Consider the following 6706-nt stretch of genomic DNA (forward strand, 5'->3'; position numbering starts at 1 on the left):
AATGTCTTTTAAATATTTTCCCTGTGTTGTCTTTATCTGAGCCAAGAACTTGAAGGCTGCTAAAACAATAGGGCTGATTAAGGGGTTAAACTGCATGGGTCAGGTCAAAAGACGGCCTATGAGAGAGACATGTAAAGGGGGTTTGCAGTCTTCAGAGGCCAGAGCTAGGAGAGGAAGAAGTCAGAGATCCTTGGAATAAAGGGTAATCATTTGCATTTGCCTTTGAGAGCTATATTTGAACACTTAGCAGAGCCCCCAATACTGCGAGCGGATAGGTAGCTACCAAAGCTAATGGGCTCAAATCTCTGGACTCAAAATCACAATGCTGTATCACCTCACACCTGTTAGAATGTCTATTATTAAAAAGACAAGGAACAAGTGCTGGTGAGGATGTGAAGGAAAGGGAACCCTCCTCCCTGTTGGTAGGATTGTAAACTGGTACAGCCACTGTGGAAAACAGTATGGGGGGTTCCTTTAAAAATAATTAAGAATAGAGCTACCATATGATCCAGCAATTCCTCAATCTGGGCATTTATCGAATAAGAAAACACTGATTTGAAAAGATATATGCACCCCTATATTCATTGCAACATTACTTATAATAGTCAAGATACAGAAACAACCTGTGTCCATCTACACAGATAAAGTGATAAACAAGATGTGGTACATATATGCAATGGAATACTACTTAGCCAGAAAAAAGATAAAATATTGCCATTTGTGACAACATGGATGTATCTTGAGAGCATTATACAAAGTGAAGTAAGTTGGAAAGAATAGGCCAAAACCCTATGATTTCACTCATATGTGGAATATAAAACAAAAAAATACAACCACTTAAACAAAACAAAACAAACTCATAGATACAGATGACAGAATGGTGGTTACCAGAGGGGAAGGGGAGTAAGGGCAGGACAAATATGTAAAAGGGGTCAAATATATGGTAACAGAAGGGAACTAGACTTGGGAGGTAGGCATGCAACAGAGGATACAAATATTGAATAATAATGCTGTACACCTGAAATTTATATAATGTTATTAACCAATGTTACCTCAATAAATTTACTAAATAAGTAAATAAAGGAAAGGAAATTTTTCATGTCAGTGTATAAAGACTTATCAGACTCTTTTGGATGGGTGATCTTACCTACATAACAAAAAAAGAGAGAAAACTCAGGAGACTCTTTGGAGACTATAAACACTCCTGAGGAATGAACCCATAGAGAAAACAGCACGTGCCAGGAATAAGGAGGTGGAAAATCATTTGACTATTAGCTCTGTTGAATATTGGCATGGAGATTCTGAGGGTATTATTGAACTTTCCCAAGCATAGGATTTTAAAATGTAAATTGTGTTAACAGTGATTCCATATGCGCTAATATGTATGAACTGTATGACACACGAATAGGCTCTAAATAAGGTATGTGCCTCCCACATATTCTTCATTGTTGCCGCATATAAACTGACTTTTAAGAAAGTCTGTCCATCCTTTGTGTTTTTGAAATCTGATCTGGTTGGAGTGTAAGTCTCCATTTGTCCAAATATTTATGGATCTTCCCAAATTCTGAGGATCCTACTGAAGTATTAAAACTTCCCACAGAACTATTATAAAATGCTTGAGTAAATTTACAGAAAGTCACTCTGTAGTCCTACCATTGTACTTCTTCAGATATTCTTGGAGGGTCGAAGTAAGTGGTGGGTAGAGTCATGTGTGTGTGTGGTAGGGGGTGTGGTTCAGAGAATCTTATTTCCAGGGAGCAACATATTATTTGACACACAAAATGAGAAGGAAAAATATTTTACAATCAAGTTGAAGGAGTTAAAATTGAAAAGATAAATCAAGCAAAGTATTTTTAAAAATCAGCGACAATATTTGTAAAATGGAATTAGGTTCAGACTTAATATTTACTTTTATTTTAATACTGGCTCCTAATGGAACTTAAAAACAGCTGGCTTTGTTGATCTAATGGTTCCATGTAAGACTGAATAGGCAGAGTCAGAATCATTAAAGTTCCATTCTCATCAGATTTGTGCTTGAGAAAACCAAGTATACTCTTATAGTAATTTATTATAGACATTTCTTTGTTTGTCTTAGATCTATTATTTAAATGACAGAAGGGGACAAAATGAAATAGTACAGCCATTACAAAATTTTAAACTTTTCAATAATAGAGAAGCCTTCAACTGCATCTTTCATTACCACCATCTGTGTTGTATATATCATTTTAAGATTAATAGCAGACAGGGTTTTGCTTGTTTCTTTGCTTATAGGGAATTTAGACCAAGACAGGTTTTTCCCATCTTTGGAGAATATTGTAAAAAGAAAGACAGTTATCTTTCCGGGATGGCAGGGACATTCTCAAGGTTTTTCCCAGACTATCCCCCATCCCACCCACAAATAAACCTACGGTAGTGATTTAAAAAAAAAAAAAAAAAAATTAGTCATGGGGATATAAAGTACAGCATAGGGAACATAGTCAATAATATTGCAATAATTATGTACAGTGTCAGACAGGTAATAGACTTATTGGGTGATCACTTTGTGAGATATATAAATGTTTAGTTACTATGTCATTTTGAACACCTGAAACAAAACAAAACAAAACAAAAAACAAACAATGAAAAAAAGAGCACATTATCATTTTACCCAATCTAGTAAAGAAAAAGTATTGATAATGATACACTTTCATCTTCTTCTGAAATGCTAAGTACAATATTAGTTTAAATTTTAACACTAAAATAAGACTCAGGGTTGGAGAAAAGTTGTCATTTGTGGTTTCCTAGAAATAATTTAATGTTCTTAATTGTATCTCCTCCTAGTGGCCTCATTGAGTTACCACAATTTCCAGCATGGGTAGCTCACTTTTTAATTCAATTCAGTACAATTCATTTCACTTTTGTTCAATTTCACAAGAATTTGTTGAATACTTATGGAACAGCGGACACTCTGTTAGACGTTGCATATTGAAAAGTATGAGGGACTCCTATCTGTACCTCAAATGAACTAATTTTATGAGCCAACAATTTTAGTCAGTAGTTGTAGTGCATTTATTTATTTATTTATTCATTTTATTCGGTTCTTTTAAATTAAATAGTAACAAAATTGTACTGCATTCCAACTGTTATCCAGATATTTGGATAAGCCTCCTGTCCAAATATGGCAGCAGTACCAGTGCTGAGCTAGTGTGTGGCAGACAGATCACTGTGCTAATGCATCATAGTCTCAATACAAAGTATTTGGGGTGCTCGAATGCAGTGGGAAGCATGGAGCAATGAGTCACTTCTAGGAAGGTGTAATGCTGGGCTGGAAATGACTGGCTTTGGACAGGAGTCAGAGCACCACTTTGCAGTACTGACGCTGGTACCAGTTGTATGACCTCAAATGAGTTACCCAAACATCCTCAGTCATACTCTTCAGTCCTAAAGGGAAGAGACAGAACCAAACAGTCCCTAGGGTCCCTTCTTGTACTGGATTTCTACAACTCTAATTTTTAAACTGCCACAGGATAAAAATCCAACTAGCATTTTTGACAAATGTCGACAGGCTTCAAATTGTTTCTGAATCACCAAATTATTTGTGAAGTCCACAGTCCTACTCAGAATCTTCAATGTATTTTTCATTATAAAAATCTATCTTAACCTTTAACATTATTTAAAAAAGAAATACAAAAATATGTTGATATTTATATATGGAATAAATGTGTAATAGGCACAAAGTAATATGCTGCTTGCCTCTCAATTATTTTGTAAATCAGCAATAATTACTTAAAACACAATTTAGGTACTTAATACAAACACTAGAAAGCAAGCAAGAAAAAAAAAAGAAAGGAGGAAGAAGAAAGGAATGAGTGAGGGAGAGAAGAAGGAAGGAAGGAAGGAAGGAAGGAAGGAAGGAAGGCAGGCAAGAATGGAGGAAGGAAGGAAGGAGCTAAGGAAGGAAGAGAGGGAGGGAGAGAGGGAGGAAGGAAGGAAGTAAAGAAGAAGACATACACAGTTGGAAATGTAGAAGAATTGTAATATCCATTTCAGATAATTACGGATATTTTCCTTAGCTATCACACAAAACTCAACAAGTAATTTCTTAAAAGTAATTTGTAATGTGGAACCTGTAAGCATATTACTTATCTTTTAGTGCTGTTACATTTAAATCCCATGGGTCTATCTTGCACTTTGAGTGAAGCTTTTACTCATGCATAACAAATACCATGCACGTGTCACTTGGAAAATATTAGTTCGCCAAGTTGAGGCGATCTCTTGTATCTTGACATATTTCCAGCTGGATTATTCTATTTTTTTCCAGAAATTTTGGAAGCCCTAGATTCATAGAAGTTAAATTTTGAAAGAGACTTAGGTGATAATCTAATTAAACGCTTTTTTTGCTGACCTTAGAACAGAAAGGTTAAGTTGTTTACTCAAAGCCACCCGATGGCTGAACCAGGACTTGAACTCAGTCTCCAATTCTCAATCCAAAAAATTTTACACTTGACTTTTTACTTAGAGTTCACATTCGAGTAGGAACAATATTTTCTTACATATTGTCTTTCACTTGGAATAAGTTCTCTTTACTTTCACAAAGGAATTAAAAGATAAATATACCTGACATTGCAAAATAATATTTTTGAACTAACTACAAGTTATTATTCTAGCGTAGCTGATAGTTTTGTTCTAATATTATTTTGTTTATTTCAGTTGTTTTACTAAACACTTACTCTTCTAAAAAAATAACAGCTTTCACAACATTGTGATTTTGTTTCCAGCTAACTGCAAAAAGCCCTACCTTCAAGAAATCTCAACATTTGTATATTAACTCTTTATAAAACAAATTTTACATACACCATAATAATTCAAGGGTAATTTGCCTTTGTTCATAAACCTGTGCCCACACACACACTTTAGATTGTGAGTTAATAATAGAGCAAATGAATGATACTGCAAAATAGGAGCCTCCAACGTAATAACTTTGGGATGTGCTGGCTTGACCACTTAAGTGATGAGATAGGAGGCAATGAATGAGTTGTGTTTTAAGAGCTGTTTTGCGAGGTCTTAAATCTTCTATCAGGACAGGTAACAGTCAATAGGCATTGCTTTATTTTGCATCATGAACTCTGTATATTAAAATTATGCTATGGCAGATACGGTGTGCTTATGTATTATTACTTTCCTAATATTATAGGGATTAAAGAGATTCCCAATGAATTCAGTCCATGCTGCTAACTTCCAGTATAGTTACCTTACAACTCTTTGGGAAAGACACCTGTATTTTTTGCTTTTATATAATTTCATGAAAGTTAGTTTTATAGTTCTTTTGGTTTAAAATAATTACAGCCCTCTTTTCCTAATGATTAAAATCTCAGTTTCCATAGACAATAGTTTAGGAGTTACCAGAGGGTAAGGGGGTTGGGGAGAGGATCTCTAGAAGAGGGTAAACGGGGTCTAATATACAGTGATGGAAAGAGAACTGACTCTGGGTGGTGAACACACAATGTGAGATATAGATAATGTATTACAGAATTGTACACTTGAAATCTATGTAACTTTACTAATAATTGTCGCCCCAATAAACTTTAATTTAAAGAAAAAAATCTCAGTTTCTCGTATCTGTGCGCATATACTTATTTTGAATTAAATAATAGCTAGATATACTTGATTCCAACCATAACATCATTACAGAAAAAAATATTTCATAAATCCTACATTTTGAATTATACTAGTACAGCTACCTAAAATATAATACAGCAATTAAAATATGAATACACATAAATTATTGATAAGTACACATAATCTCATAAAATAGCAGTTTATGAGAAGAATATTAGGGTCAATATTTTAAAGTTTGAGACCAAGTCTATCACTTAAACTTTCTTAGCCTCATTTGTAAACTAACTGGGTTATTGAATAATGCATGCATGTAAAATGCTTAAAGCAGTGTTTAGTTTAGCCAAGGAAATTGATCATTGTTACTTTCTAGTTCCCCTGCACATTCCCCTACAGTATTTCCCTAACCTTTAACTTTTGCAAAATCAATACTTTTTTTTTTATGTTCAGTTGGTATTTGTGTCACAGAGATGCCATGGTTTCTCACATTATAATCAGAAAAGCAAGGAAAAAAATGGTTTCTTTGTTTCACTTTTTCTGTAACAATTCTGGCTTCCTTTATGATTAGTTGGAAATAAAAAGCTACATTTAGTCCAATGTGGTTTAAAACTTAATCCAACATGATAATTTTAACAGTCCTTAAAGAAAATATTCAGTCTTTGGAAAACGACTCCTCGACTCTCTTTTTTCCACTTTCCCTACACACTTGATATTCTCACAATGGTATTAGGTTGAATGTGGGGTCAGAGCCAATTGGGGACTTTTATAACTATACAAGGGACAAAAGGAAGCGTGTTGGATCCATCAGACACTTATTGGTTTCCAGACCACTGCAGAGTGGGTGTCCTGCATTTGCTGCGGTATTTGATTGGCCTCGTCCTTTCTCGGGATCTTCTGCTGGAATCTGTAGCAGACATCTGGGGCCAATGAACATAAAATGTAATTTTTCTCCGCTCAGTCAACAGCTCTGTGCTTACTCAGCCTTTGCTGGGTTGCAGACTCTTAGCCACTTCTTCCATCTGGATTCTTGGTTCCATCCCTCCACTTCACCGTAGCAGGCTCTTGCCACATGGGAACCAAGAGAAGCTTGGGGAATCGTCTCTATTTATCT

This window comes from Rhinolophus ferrumequinum, chromosome 18, assembly GCF_004115265.2.
Source record: "Rhinolophus ferrumequinum isolate MPI-CBG mRhiFer1 chromosome 18, mRhiFer1_v1.p, whole genome shotgun sequence".
NCBI classification, from domain to species: Eukaryota; Metazoa; Chordata; class Mammalia; order Chiroptera; family Rhinolophidae; genus Rhinolophus; species Rhinolophus ferrumequinum.